The sequence below is a fragment of the Podarcis bocagei genome (genome assembly GCF_964188305.1).
Source record: "Podarcis bocagei genome assembly, chromosome: 6".
In the NCBI taxonomy this organism is placed as follows: domain Eukaryota; kingdom Metazoa; phylum Chordata; class Lepidosauria; order Squamata; family Lacertidae; genus Podarcis; species Podarcis bocagei.
Window position 1 is genome coordinate 61,496,275 of NC_138130.1, and position 13,305 is coordinate 61,509,579.

Sequence of the window (13,305 nt, forward strand, 5' to 3'; positions counted from 1 at the left end):
AAAGATCACACGGAAGCATACATATAATTGCATTGTGTCTAAAGCACATTTTCAGCTTTTAAAATATGTCTCTATTAATAATGTTTTACATTTATTAAGAGTGAAGATATATGATGGTAGCTTAGAATTAGTGATTTCAATGCAGTTGAATTTATAAAGCTGTATCAGGGTGTGAGTGTAAGTAAGAGAGACAGAGAGTTTGTTTCAATGGAGTTCTGTAGATTTTCTGTTCCATTCTGAAGGTTTCTATTTGGAAGAATCCAAAAACTTCAGAAATGGTTTATAGAAAAGCAATGCTGAAGAATAAAAATCTTTATAAATCATGTATATTGTCTCTTTTTAGTCATATGTATTCTCTATCTTGATCCATGCTGGTTTAAAACTGTTTGAATCAACTAAGTCCATAAATATTCTTCATACGGGGTCATTGTAAAGAATGACTAATCAGTTATGAAAAAATAAACTAGACTCTTTTTTTCTAATCTGTTTTCTACAGTTGCATAGAAGAAGGGGTGGAGACTGGCATTTGCAGTTTCAAACTGATCAAAGCAAACATTATTATTCTTTCAGTTCTGAATTTGCCAAATGTTCCATGAAGCCTTGAGGCAATTAAGTGGAATAACAAGGTCTAACTGAATCTGAAATTATTCTTCCACAAATTGCTACAGGTTTTCTTCAGACTAATTAGTGTGATAGTTCAAGGCATTCACAGGCAGATATTGAACAACGTATGTCATTTATTAGGTTTCATAATATTTATTTAACTTTTTAACCTGCCCAATTCTGGAACTCAGAATTGGGTCACACACACACACACACACACACACACACACACACCAAAGCTTAATCTCAGTCACCCAAAGCAAACTCAAATAAATTATTGCTTCTGGAAAATTTTGGAGCACAGGCCATGGCATTGTTTTCAGAACTGACTCCCTTGTATACTCATGAAAAATATCTAATTGGGATGAAAAATCTAACAGGTTTTACAGTAAAGGTTCATGGTGAGGGCACTCGAGTTTCCTGAACATGGATCTTTCTTGAAATATTCATGTAACACTTTCATTTGGGTATAATGCTACACTAATGGATAAAAAATATTCTGATGGAATTTTGCTTTAATTGGGAGGTGCATGAATGTAATTTTCTAGTTTGAAAAGATAGCTGTTGGGTTGGAGAGTTTCTGCATTCTCAGTCCAAATTGCGACACATCTGCTTCCAGCAAAAGAAAATTGCATCAAAAGACACATTCACCTATCTCCCATAGTCATGGGACTTCTTCAGTACATGGCTAAGCCAAACTAGCTTCCCAAGTTTGCTATTTATACCCTGGGAAAAACATTTCTTGAGAGAATAGGAGCTAAGAACAGAGACAAAACCTTTGTTACTGGTGACTGTAGAGCTCTGTTATTGGCTCCCATCATGCACATTTATTATTTAGCTACACAGTTGGACATTAGTCTGATTGGAGGCACCAGCTTTCCCTGCTGCCCTCAGTACACCTGCTTTCCAACGTGGTGCAGCTCTGCTCACCCATACAGTTGCCTCCCAATGCATACTGAAGTACAGCTTACAAAGGTCTAGAGTTGTATCCTAGCAAATGTATCTGCCTTTTTATTTGCTCTTAACGTTGTTGACAAGTTTGGCATACATAGTTCTGTTTAATCTACACAGAACTCTTCAGATAGAAAGTGATCATTTTTCCCAGTAGCATTGTTGCTAGGACATTTGGTGTTCTGTGCAGTGTTTGCTAGAAAGCTATATTTTTAAGTAAAGCTGATCTTCAAGTTAATTTCATCATAATCCTTACTTAATTGGTTTTCCTTACGGGTGGATCTGAATAACTTTATTCGGAAACAAAGGAAATTCACGTTACTGGAAATGGTGTGTGAGCCACTTCAGTGAACACTTCATTCAGAAACTATGGATGTAGCCATTGTTGTGATTCCTCACAGCCTAATAATTGCCCTACCAATACAGAGAGTGGTGTGAGAGTCATAAAGAGCTGGGATAACTGATTTACCTGTTCTGTTCCCATATTTAAATGTTCCCATGATTGTTTGAGAAAGCCACATGGAATTTTTTTTATAAGCTTCTGTGATAATGTATGTATTGAATTTAGGTCTTACAAGTATAACCTATAATAAAACCTTAGAAAGTTGAGTGCTCATGTTCGATATTCCTCTTCTACATACTTCATCACACCCCACCCCCACCTGTTTTCTCTCTCTCATGCAAACACCCAATGTGCATTCAGTATTCTGTGACTACTGACCATATTTGGTCCTCATTAGGTTGGTTCTGGGTTTTTGGATAGGGAGGAGGAAGAAAACTTCATTTTTTCCTGAAACTTCATGCAAGTTTCTAAATTAAAGACATATCAGAAGAGCTTAAACAGTACAGTAATTCTAGAAGTACCTCCCTTGTTCAACTATTCCTATAACAATAATTTCGGTAGTAATTTTGCTTTTTGTCTCAAACCTATTAAATAATTCTAAATTATACTAAGACTCCAGGAATGTTTTAAAAATTGTAATAAGCCTCAGAGATTGTTTAACTTTTCTATATAAGTTCAGCTGAAAATTTTTATCTAGTTTTCATTATTTCTTCTATTACCTTAGAAGTGCATAATTGGATTTTATCTCTAAAAGAAAGACACAATCACACTAACCTTTGAAAAAGGCCCCCAGTTCGTCCATTAAGAATTTCAATTGCTTCACAATGAAAATACCTCCTGGTACCACCTATTAAAGGTTGGTTTGACAAAGTGTGGAAATTGCTTATAATCTTGTCTGTAATCTATGCATGAGTGATTTTTTTCTGGATTTTTTACAGATTATTTCTTGGAAAAATGGTTCCAGTTTATGATAAATGTTGACTCTTAAAATAGGATGTATGTAAGCCCTACTAGAGTTGATCTTATATTCTTATTGACTTATTGATACTAAAAGCTTTTTAAAAAAAATAGAATTAAAAAGATTGGGAGGTGACACAATTTTATAGCATATTTTACACTGTAAATTATACGAATTTTCAATGAATTTAATATCTGGTCAGTGAAAGTGAAAACTCGTGGTTACATCTGCAGTGAGTCATTGAGGGGTGTATGAGGTGTTAGGGGAAGGGCAGTACCTAAGATGGGGGCATATTGTGCTCATTCTGGGATAGTTTGTCCACCTTTGATCCCCACCCTGCACTCAGCTATCATCTGTGACTCCTAGAAGCTGTCAGCATGTGACAGTGGCCACACCCCAGGAAATGGCTTTGACTGGTCTGCTGAATCAGGTGAGGGTAGCTGATGGGTCATAAACCCTTGGTGAGTTAGGGAATTACACTGCATGCAAAGGCAGGCTCTGGCAGAATGAGTGGATGAGACCAATAGAGAATCCAATGGTCAAAAAAGCAGTTTCTGCATGTACTATGTAAAGAAGTGAGAGGCAGATGGGGCCGTGAACATAACAACAACAACAACAACAACAACACCCCAACTGACTGAGTTGCCCTAGCCACTCTAGGCAGCTTCCAGCATATATAAAAAACCCAATAAAACATTAAACCTTAAAAAAACTTCCCAAGCCTCCGCTGCCCTGAGGGATATCTTCAGGAGAAGAAAAGGCTAAGGAGTAAACCCTACACAAATTTGGAGTGGAATCTCTAAGGTAGTTGGATAGCCTCTTATACACCTCCTTCCAGCCACTCCTGCAACCAAGCTGGCGCCACATGTATTGCCCTCTTTCCTTTGGACCATATCAGTGTTGCCAAGAAGGGGGTATATTAATCGTCTGGGCAGCTCAGGAGCTCCATACACCCTGCCAAGGCTTGCACACTGTAGTCACTTCAGTGCAGCTAACACATCATTTTTACATCTCCCCTGGAGGCACATTCCATTGTCTCTTGAGACAGACAGATGCCAACAACAATAGATAAATTGAATGTGGGTTAATGTATTGAAAAATATTCAAATAAAGAAGTTGAATAAAATAATTGATTTTCCTATCACAGAGCATCTATGTCCCAGTAACTTAATTGAAAATATTTCTGTACATAGAATGGGTTGTTATATACAGCTCTTTTACAGATAGATGACACATTGACTACCTCACAGTTCCTTCCTTCCTTCCTTCCTTTTGCCACTCATGAACTGTTTAATCTCCTATGTCAACAAAGAAGTGTGTAGGATTAAGGGCAAGAACTACCATACTAGGTCAGTGTTACATCAGCTAGTGAAGCTGTTGAATCAATGTGACTGTTTGACAAAGAGAGTGTTGCCAGAGGCAGCAGATAAGGAGCATGTAAAAGCTATTTTGTGGCCTGGCAGTGGGCAAAGAAGTTATGTGGTAAGATTGGGAAAGAATGAGGAGAGAAGGTAGCTGTAACTCATGTTTGCATAAACCCATGCACTTCCTTTCTGTATATAACACAAAGGCACTGAACTTGGTCCAGTGGAACTGGATTGTAGCTCACAGAAATTTACCTGTGGCACAGGCCACAACATAAAACAATCATAGGTCCATGGCAGATGAAATGTTTAAATGTATAAAACATCTATACTTGAAAAGTAAGTTGAGAAAGACCTACACTTGAAACTTTGGAGAACTGATGTGCAGCATGGGTTAATGAATTGATAAAATATAAGTCAGCTCCTTGTAGTTAAATCATCTTGCTTTTAATTATCACAGTTTTCATATTAGTGGTGGCCAAAGTGTATTGAAGTTGTGCATGTATTTAGGGATGGATGGACTGCATTTTGTAAATAGCCACTGACAGTATTTTAAATCTAATAATCCTCTTGAAAAACTAAGTTACATCCAAAATTACAAGAGCAATTTTGTGGCAGGACAGTTGAAGACAGTTGCATGGTCTTGTCTGGGCCACTTCCAAGTCTAGAAATGCTTTTTTAGAAAAGTGATCAGTTACTTGCATTTCTGGGCAAGACAAGCCACTAATTTCTATAATTATACATTATGCACCCTACATTATTATGTCTTTCTTCTCTTGGAGGAGAGCTCTGAATGAAGTAGTATTTCATGATTAAAACTTTTCCTTGAAGTACCAAAATTAATTGATCCCTCCAGAGTGTCAATAAGAAAGAAACATGCATGTGATGTATAATTCTTCCCTATCCAAAATATGTTTGTGTGCTCGTCATCTCATATTTCAAAGTAGCTACTTCAAATTGCAGCTCCTCCTTTCTTTGGCAATCTGGATCTGCTACATATCATTTGCTGTCCTCTACCAAGAAATCTTAACAGTGATGGAAGTTATGTGTTAGAAATGATCCTAGTATAGACTGAAAGGAAGAGAAATTTATATTATTGGTAGTATAATAGCCATGACAGGTTGCTAGGCCTGGGATGAGGCTTAGTTATCAGTAGTGGCAAGAGGAGAAGAGAAGGCCCTATAAAGATTTCCTGGGCATATTAAAAGATAGGCAGGCAATGATAGCTACTTATCGAGTACAGTGGTACCTCTGGTTACGAACTTAATTCGTTTTGGAGGTCCGTTCTTAAGCTGAAACCGTTCTTATCCCGAGGCGCGCTTTTACTAATGGGGCCTCCTGCTGCGTGCACGCCTCCAATGTGCAATTTCCATTTGCATCCTGGGGCAAAGTTCACAACCAGGAGCAGCTACTTCCGGGTTAGCAGAACTCATAACCAGAAGCATTCGTAACCAGAAGCCTTTGTAACCAGAGGTACCACTGTATAAGATTTAAAGAATTTCAGAAACTTTGAAAACTTTGAAAATAAGACCAGAAAATAAGAGACCAGAAACACAGAACCAGAAACTGCCTCTGTATATAAACAGTGATATGCATAACATTATAAAATTACACATAATCCTGAAAAAGGACATCCATAATCTTTTACTTTAATATTCCAGTACATTCTAAATATACTTTTTAAAAATAGAATGTCTATTTATTTATTTATTTACTTGCCTTACTTCTCTGAATCTTTCCAAATTTATTAGTTTTATCACAGATACGGCTTTAAGCAGCAGTGGTTAGAAGCTACCTGAATGTTTTGTTGTGGTGAAGTAGCTTTGCACATTTTAATATATTAACGTAACAAGCTATTGGTTTTCCTAATAAGTTTGCATAAATATGCTTCTTAATTAAATCTATGATTTACTTTGTGTTGCTATACAACTTATATCCACACTGCACTAAAGCATTAGGTGGTAGAGCAGAGGGAAAGAACAAGATTCTCTGGAGCAACAATCCTTGGCAGCTGCAAAAGCATAATATGGATAGGCTTATCTGTGTGAAAGTTGCAGTTGAGATAGACTGTGTTAATGAGATGAAGTTTCTTCACCTGGAGCTCATCTGTAATTAGATAAGAAATACTGACAGGAGCAGTGAGTAAGTGGCTGCCCTCCAATGACAACTATTGACTGAACACTAGGTTGTGCATAAAATAGTGATACAGTCGATAAAAGCATCAGGCCTTGTTTGGTATAACCCTGCTGATTACTGTCTAATTTGCTGCTTGGAAAGGAGCCACAAATATTTTTTGCCTTGTGCTTAGAGTTGATGAGAGCTGAAGCTTATGCTTAATCTTACATTTACTTGCAAACTCTCTGTGACTAAGAGTTATGCACAGTGCATCATGATGCAAGGAAATAGAACCAAACCGTAACATTTCTGCTAGGTCAGTGCTGGGAAAGCGGCTGTGAACATTTCAGTGAAGAACAATTTTTAGACATCTCATTTGGAAAGAGGCACTTGGTTACAGCCACCTGAAAGGTCAAAACCAGAGTTAGATAAATAGCAATGCACTGGTGTCATGGGAGCCCACATTCCACAGGATATTCCAGACATCTTCCCTGAAATTTGAGCTTTTTTTCAGGGGGGGTGTGTGAGTTTATATCACTTTTTGCTTATGAACATAACAGTTGAGGAGTGAAAAACACGGAGTAGCATTGATACTTGAAGATTACAGGGTTTGGGTTCAAAGCCCGGGTTTCCCCACTCCTACTCTGCCCTGGTGACTCACAGAGAAAGTGTCAGATGATGGGGATGGCAGTACTGCACTGCAGGAAACAGGCATAGCATCAGCACCTGGCATAGTGGTTGTTGCAAATTAATTCCCCGCCCCCAAAAACACACCCATTCAGTTGAGTGTGCTGCTTAGAGAAGTGCTGAAAGAGCCTGTTCCAGTAGTAAAGGTAAGGTAAAGGACCCCTGAATGGTTAAGTCCAGTTGAATTCAACTATGGGGTGCGGCACTCATCTACTCTTTCAGGCTGAGGAAGCTGCCGTTTGTCTGCAGACAGCTTTCCAATGCATGTGGCCAGCATGACTAAACCGCTCCTGGAGCAATGGAACACTGTGACAGAAGTCAGAGTGCACGGAAACACCATTTACCTTCTCGCTGCAGCAGTACCTATTTATCTACTCGCGCTGGTATGCTTTCAAACTGCTAGGTTGGTAGGAGCTGGAACAAAGCAATGGGCGCTCACCCAGTTGCTCATCCCTTACGATGGGCAAGCCCAAGAGGCTCGGTGGCTTAGACCGCAGTGCCACCCGCATCCCATTACAGTAGTATCTGCTTCAGAGGGTGCAGAGAAATTCTGGCAAAATGAAGATGATTTTATCACAGACATGTCTTTAAGCCTGAGTGATTTATATGCTAAAAGGATCCCTTTCCCTTGCTGCCTTTGTGGGGGAAAAGGAGAAGGAAAAAACAGAGTGAACAGGGTAGGAAAGGAGAAGAAGATGGAGAGAGAAAAAGGATGGTAGCAGAGCTGGCAGGTTGTCTTAGTGTCCTCAAAGAGAGAAAAGCTACTGGTTTGGCTGATAGGCATTTGGCACGTGCAATAACTTTTCATTTTAATATGTAATTGTAATAAATTATGTATCTTTCATTTCACTTATTAGATTGTATTTGAATAGTCCACTGCCCAGGGGAGGGGAAATGGCCTGCCTTTTAACAGCAGCTTTATATGCAGGAATTAAAGGTGAAGCTCTTCCTGGCACATTATCACATGCTAGTGGTCTAATGCCTGCTAGAGTCCCTAGTACAGTGTAAAAGTTGGAAACCCTGGTTTCAAACTGCTTTATGATGCCGAATCAAGGGATTAAGCATGATTGTTGTTTAACTTCTCCCTTTTCCCATGCTACTTTAAGGAGGTACCATAATGCTGCATGGCACTACAGTTTTTCACAACTTCCCAGACTATAAGCTCATAAAACTAAATTCTATCCTCCAATTAAAAAAAAATCATTTTATAATATTTTAGTATGGAAAATAATTAGATGTGGAGTCGTATTAGTAGTAGGAAGGATAAAGTAAAGCTGCCTGTCTCTGGTCCATTCTTGCAATTTGAGACAGTGACCAAATTTCCTATTAACCTTATTGCTCTTTCCAGTGAGCAAGTCTTAACCCCCCCCCCCCTTTTTCATCGATCAGCATTAATTAGAAGTTGCATTATTAAAGGTTCAGAAGAAGTCAAACATACTTATGGAGACAATATTCCTTCAGTAAAAGGAGAGAAATGTAGTCACATTTTCTTTCCCTTAGCAGTTCTGGGAATACAGTGACAAAACCAAAACATCTTACTTGGTAAATTATTAATGTTCAATACTTTTTATGTCAGCTGTAGAAGTTAATTTGTATGTAACTGAGAAATTAGCATATTGCTGACCCAGAGTATTAAAGCCTTATTATCAGGATGTTTTCTTTGATGGTACTTTTTGTTCGCATTTCCGTTTTCTAGAAATAGCTAAAAGGTTGCTGCTAGGTCAGTAACACACTATTATTGACCATGTTAAAACCATAGATAAAGTAAAGATCAAACCTCTGTGGTCACACCTATGTCCTTAGCTATAAAGTAGACCACCAGTCAGTACAAATAAAACTCTCTGCAAAAGAGACTACCTCACAGGGTTGTTTTCAGGATGAAATGGAGAAGGGAAGAACCATGTGTGCCATCTTGAGTTCCTTGGAGGAAAGGGGGGTATAAATGCAATAATTGTAATTATAATAATGATAAATATTGCAGAAATCAGTTTAAATTCAATTGAATCAAATTGACCCTCCTCCCATACCACCATTATATTATATCCTAAATATGTTACAGTTCTTTGAGGTTGGAAAAGACCACCACCTGCCTATAAATGAGATAAGGCTTTTACTTGGCAATAGTCCTACTTATCTTCTGGAACAGAATGATTAGTCCCAGAGCTCCCTGTTGCCTACAGTGCTTGTGACCAGTAATTGGTACTATTTTTCTGTCAGGCTATAATATTCACATTTTGCAGTTACATTACAGGCTATAATATTCACATTTTGAAGTTTTGTACTATATTGTTGCTTTTATTTTGAAGTTAACTTTATCTTTTTTTCCACTTGTCGATTAGTAATATAACAGTATATAATTTAAATACTAATGGAATTATTAAGACAGTACTAAATTACTAGGGCTGTATTGTAAGTAATAATGTATGTGCCCTTGTGAGCTATATCAACAAACAATGCCTAATATGAGGTTAGCTACAAATTCTTAGAAGCACGTGCCCATGTGCTTTATTCTCCCAGAAATCAATGGAATTTAAGTGTAGGTTGTGATCTGAAGAAATCATGATTAGGATTTGGTGAGTATTACACATGTGAGCAAAAAGAATATTGTGTTTTTCCAGAGTTCTGTCTGCTGTATGTGTAAGAATGGGCTTCTGGATAATGAATTAAAAGGGCACAACCTGAATCTGAAACTAGTATACTTAGGTCCAGTGCAGATTAAACACTTGTATTGTAATAGGTGTACAGCCCATTATTTGAGAGCAAATTCAATTGAAATTACCTTCAATGTGGGTATGTTTTGTTTTGGGCAATATGGAGAAAGTGGGGAATAGGAAGAACATGGCTCTCTTCTTGTACCCTATTACATAGTGTCCCAAAGTACTATAAGATTTAGGGTGTTAGATTCAACAATGGAAGAAACTCAGTGATCAAGAGCCCCACACACTCATGAACTGCATATGTTTAGGATCAATGTCTGCCTGTTTTGCTTAGATAGAGAATAACTTGAAGATACACAGTTCTTTCAGAACACTGCCTTAGAATAACTTGAAAACAATATAGGTAGGGAAAAGTAATTAGAACCACTATTGTATGGTCTAGGCACCGGGATTAACAGATTTGATGTGAGGGAAAATGTCATAAGATATTAATTAAGAGGAAAATATTAGTTTGCTATTAACTCGGTGGATTCAACTACTCTTCACTCTCTTCATGCTACAGTACTGAGATTACTGGCCAATGCCTTGTTAAAGTCTGGCTGTTAGCAATCACCTCTCTCTGCACCTCTATTTTCCTGTGAGATCTCCTGTCTGTGTACTGATGAGGTATGATTCTGCTCAGTCTGTGAGATCAGAAAAGATCAAAGCCAAATGTGATATGCCTCTAGGCCGTGTGCTGAAATAAAGTCCCAACAACTCACAACACAATCATTGTTCATTATGATTTCCTTTAGGGGAGCTCCTCATAGGGAATGGCTTAACCGGAAGGAAAGAGTTATCAAACTGTCTGATAAAAAGATGGACGTAGATAACAACCTACCTATAACTAATGCTCTGCTGTCCTACAAAATAAAGTGGTTCCCAAGAACTTGTATAAACTTATATTCTGAGTAGAATATATTGTCACAGTCACAGAATTTACCATTTTTTTCCTGAAACCTCGACTGACTGATTGGTCTATGATGGTGTTTAATAGTTTATGTTTTTCAACCTCCTGCTTACTCAAAATAATATAGGTAATTAGGAATCTGTTGATTAGGATCAGTTCAATGAATAATTACTCTAGAGACATTCTTATTACTGGACACCTTATCGGGATCTCCAGAGAAAACAACATTAATTGTAAAGTGTATATTATTTCCCTTCACAGCTTACATCAGCTTAAGTTAAGTATTTCAAATTAGCAAATCATGTTATTTTTAAATAAAGCTTTTGTTGACTGAAACTGAATACATTAACTGGGCAGTTAAAGCTTTATTTATATAGTTATTTTATGCTCTTTAGAAGAAGTAATTCAGGCAATGTGTGGGGCTGCCTCTGAAGATGGTTCGGAAACGTCAGCTGGTGCAAAATGCAATGACGAGCTTGCTCACCATAACAAGGTGGGTTGAGCATATAAAACCAATTCTGGCACAACTGTACCGGCTGCTGATTAGTTTCTGGGCCCAATTCAAAAGTGCTGGTGTTGACTTACACAGCTCAGGATATCAATACGTTTGGGATCACCTCTCCCCATACGAATCAACCTGGCTCTGCATTGTCCTCTGAGGCCCTTTTCTATGCCCCCTCCAAGAGAGGTTAAGAGGTTGGCAGCACGAGAACGGGCCTTTTCTGCAGTGGCTCCCCATTTGTGGAATGTTCTCCCCAGGGCGGCTTGCCTGGCACCTTCATTATACACCTTTAGACACCAGGTGAAAACATTCCTCTTCAAGCAAGCCTTTGGCTGATTAACTCCAATGTCCTTTTAAATGTTTTCGAGGGTGGGGTTATTGTTTTGTTTTGTCTTTGGTCATGTTTTTATTATATATAGTGTATTTTTAATCTTGCATTTTTATGCTCTGAACTGCCCTGATATTTTCAGATGAAGGGTTGCATTTAATAAATGCATTTAATAAATAAATAAATAGGAAAACCAAGCACAGTTCTGTCAAAGAATTTATTCTATTCCACCAAAGTAAATGGAGAAACCTATCCTTGAAAATAGCTACTGTTGCATTTGCTGTTTTAGATGTTTTTGAAAGTAAATGTGTTTTCTTAAAGGTTTTAAAAAGACACTTCATCAGAACTAAATAGTTCTTCCATGCTGGAGAAACAAAAGCCAAAAGCTTCACACCTCTTTTAACTGAAATATGCTTAGTGATAGTGGTAGGCCTAGGTTCTATGTTTAAGGTACTTCGTTTCTTTGACATGTTGTACGCAAATAGACCCAGTAATAAAATATCCAGACATCATGAATCTCATTTGTTTCTAGCTGTGACTAGTGCAGAAAGGGATTAGATATGGATCTGTATTATGCCCTCTTGTACCGAACTGTGAAATCTCAGAAGCCAGCTGAAGAGGTCTAATCTTCAGACAAACAACCTGATCTTTTTCCCAACGATAGGATTAATAACCTGTAGGTAAAGCAATGATATTTGTAAACACACTTCTGACTTTCCCGAGGGCTGTAGTTTTGAATGTAGTTCCCTTCTTTATGCAAAAGGACCTGACAGGATTGTGACAAGAATTCTGACACCTTCCTCCTCTCTGTGCCCTTGTAGCAAAGGTGAGGCAACGTTCATGGTATTGCATCACTTACTTGGTTTGATGTGAAAAAGGATATATGCACCTTGTATTGAGAGAGACTGTTTTGCAAAGTCAACCTTTAAGAAGAGCATTTGATTAGATGAAAACAGCCAAAAATATATTAAAATAGCTGTACTTCCTTAACACTGTGCTGTTAAGGAAAAGAGAGAGAGAGAGGAAACAAAAACAAGTAAATTAAATATCAAGCTCCTAAATGTGAGAACACTTAATTGTTCATGTGGCATGTTCTTTTTGGTAATACTGGAGAAAAGGTATCTGAAAGCATACACTGCTCTTAAATTCACAAATGGTCCCTAGGCTGATGATGCTATTTTTATTATGACTGCTTCAGCTTGACTGTAAACCAGATGTTGAAGCAATCACACAGCATTTCGCTTATGTGAGATGCTTATCAACAGAGGCCAGAGGCTTAGACCATATATTTTATTGCAGTATACTTGACGCATCCAAACCTTTGCATATGCTTTGCAATTCCTGAGTGTGCCAACTGGTAAATCAGTAGGATGGTGGTAAAAACAAATTACAGTGCAACATATTAGTGTTGTGACTGTAAAAATCTGCAGTTCAGTTTTGCGGAAAAACAATGGCTTTGTTGCTTTCTTCTTCTGTCTCATTCATGTTACTTGTTAAATTGTTTTTAAAATTTGAGCATATGCTATAAAATCTTCTTTAGTAAGCTTTGCATTGATTTGCATTTGCAAATCTGCTTTGCAAACAGATAAAAGACCACCTGACTATTAAGTGGTGGTTGAAATCTGTTTTGGTAGTTGGTACTGCTTTAATAAAAAAAAGAAAAAGAGTGAAGTAAAGTGAAAAATGCTGTAATTTGTACAACTGAGTGCTTCACTTACAGCAAAGAGCTGTGATTTCTGGTCTGCTCAACCAGACATTTCTTAAAACAAGGATAATAGCTCTGAGAGCAAAGTACACAAAACCTGACCCAGTAGCCTCATTTTAGCTTTTATCTCCTGGTTCATTTTC

The 13,305-nt window shown here is 37.8% G+C and overlaps 1 protein-coding gene and 1 long non-coding RNA gene across 22 annotated transcripts in view; one reads left to right on the forward strand and one right to left on the reverse strand.

Annotated features, from left to right (window-relative positions):
- LOC308589212 overlaps positions 1 to 5,584 on the reverse strand; it is a 58,116-nt gene extending 52,532 nt beyond the window's left edge. The window contains exon 1 of the long non-coding RNA XR_014009158.1: positions 5,469 to 5,584. This is a non-coding gene — a long non-coding RNA (uncharacterized lncRNA). The remainder of the gene's footprint in view (positions 1 to 5,468) is intronic.
- The window catches only part of ROBO2 (roundabout guidance receptor 2), an 839,550-nt gene that overhangs the window by 499,620 nt on the left and 326,625 nt on the right, over positions 1 to 13,305 (forward strand). The gene's annotated exons all lie outside the window — the stretch shown is intronic.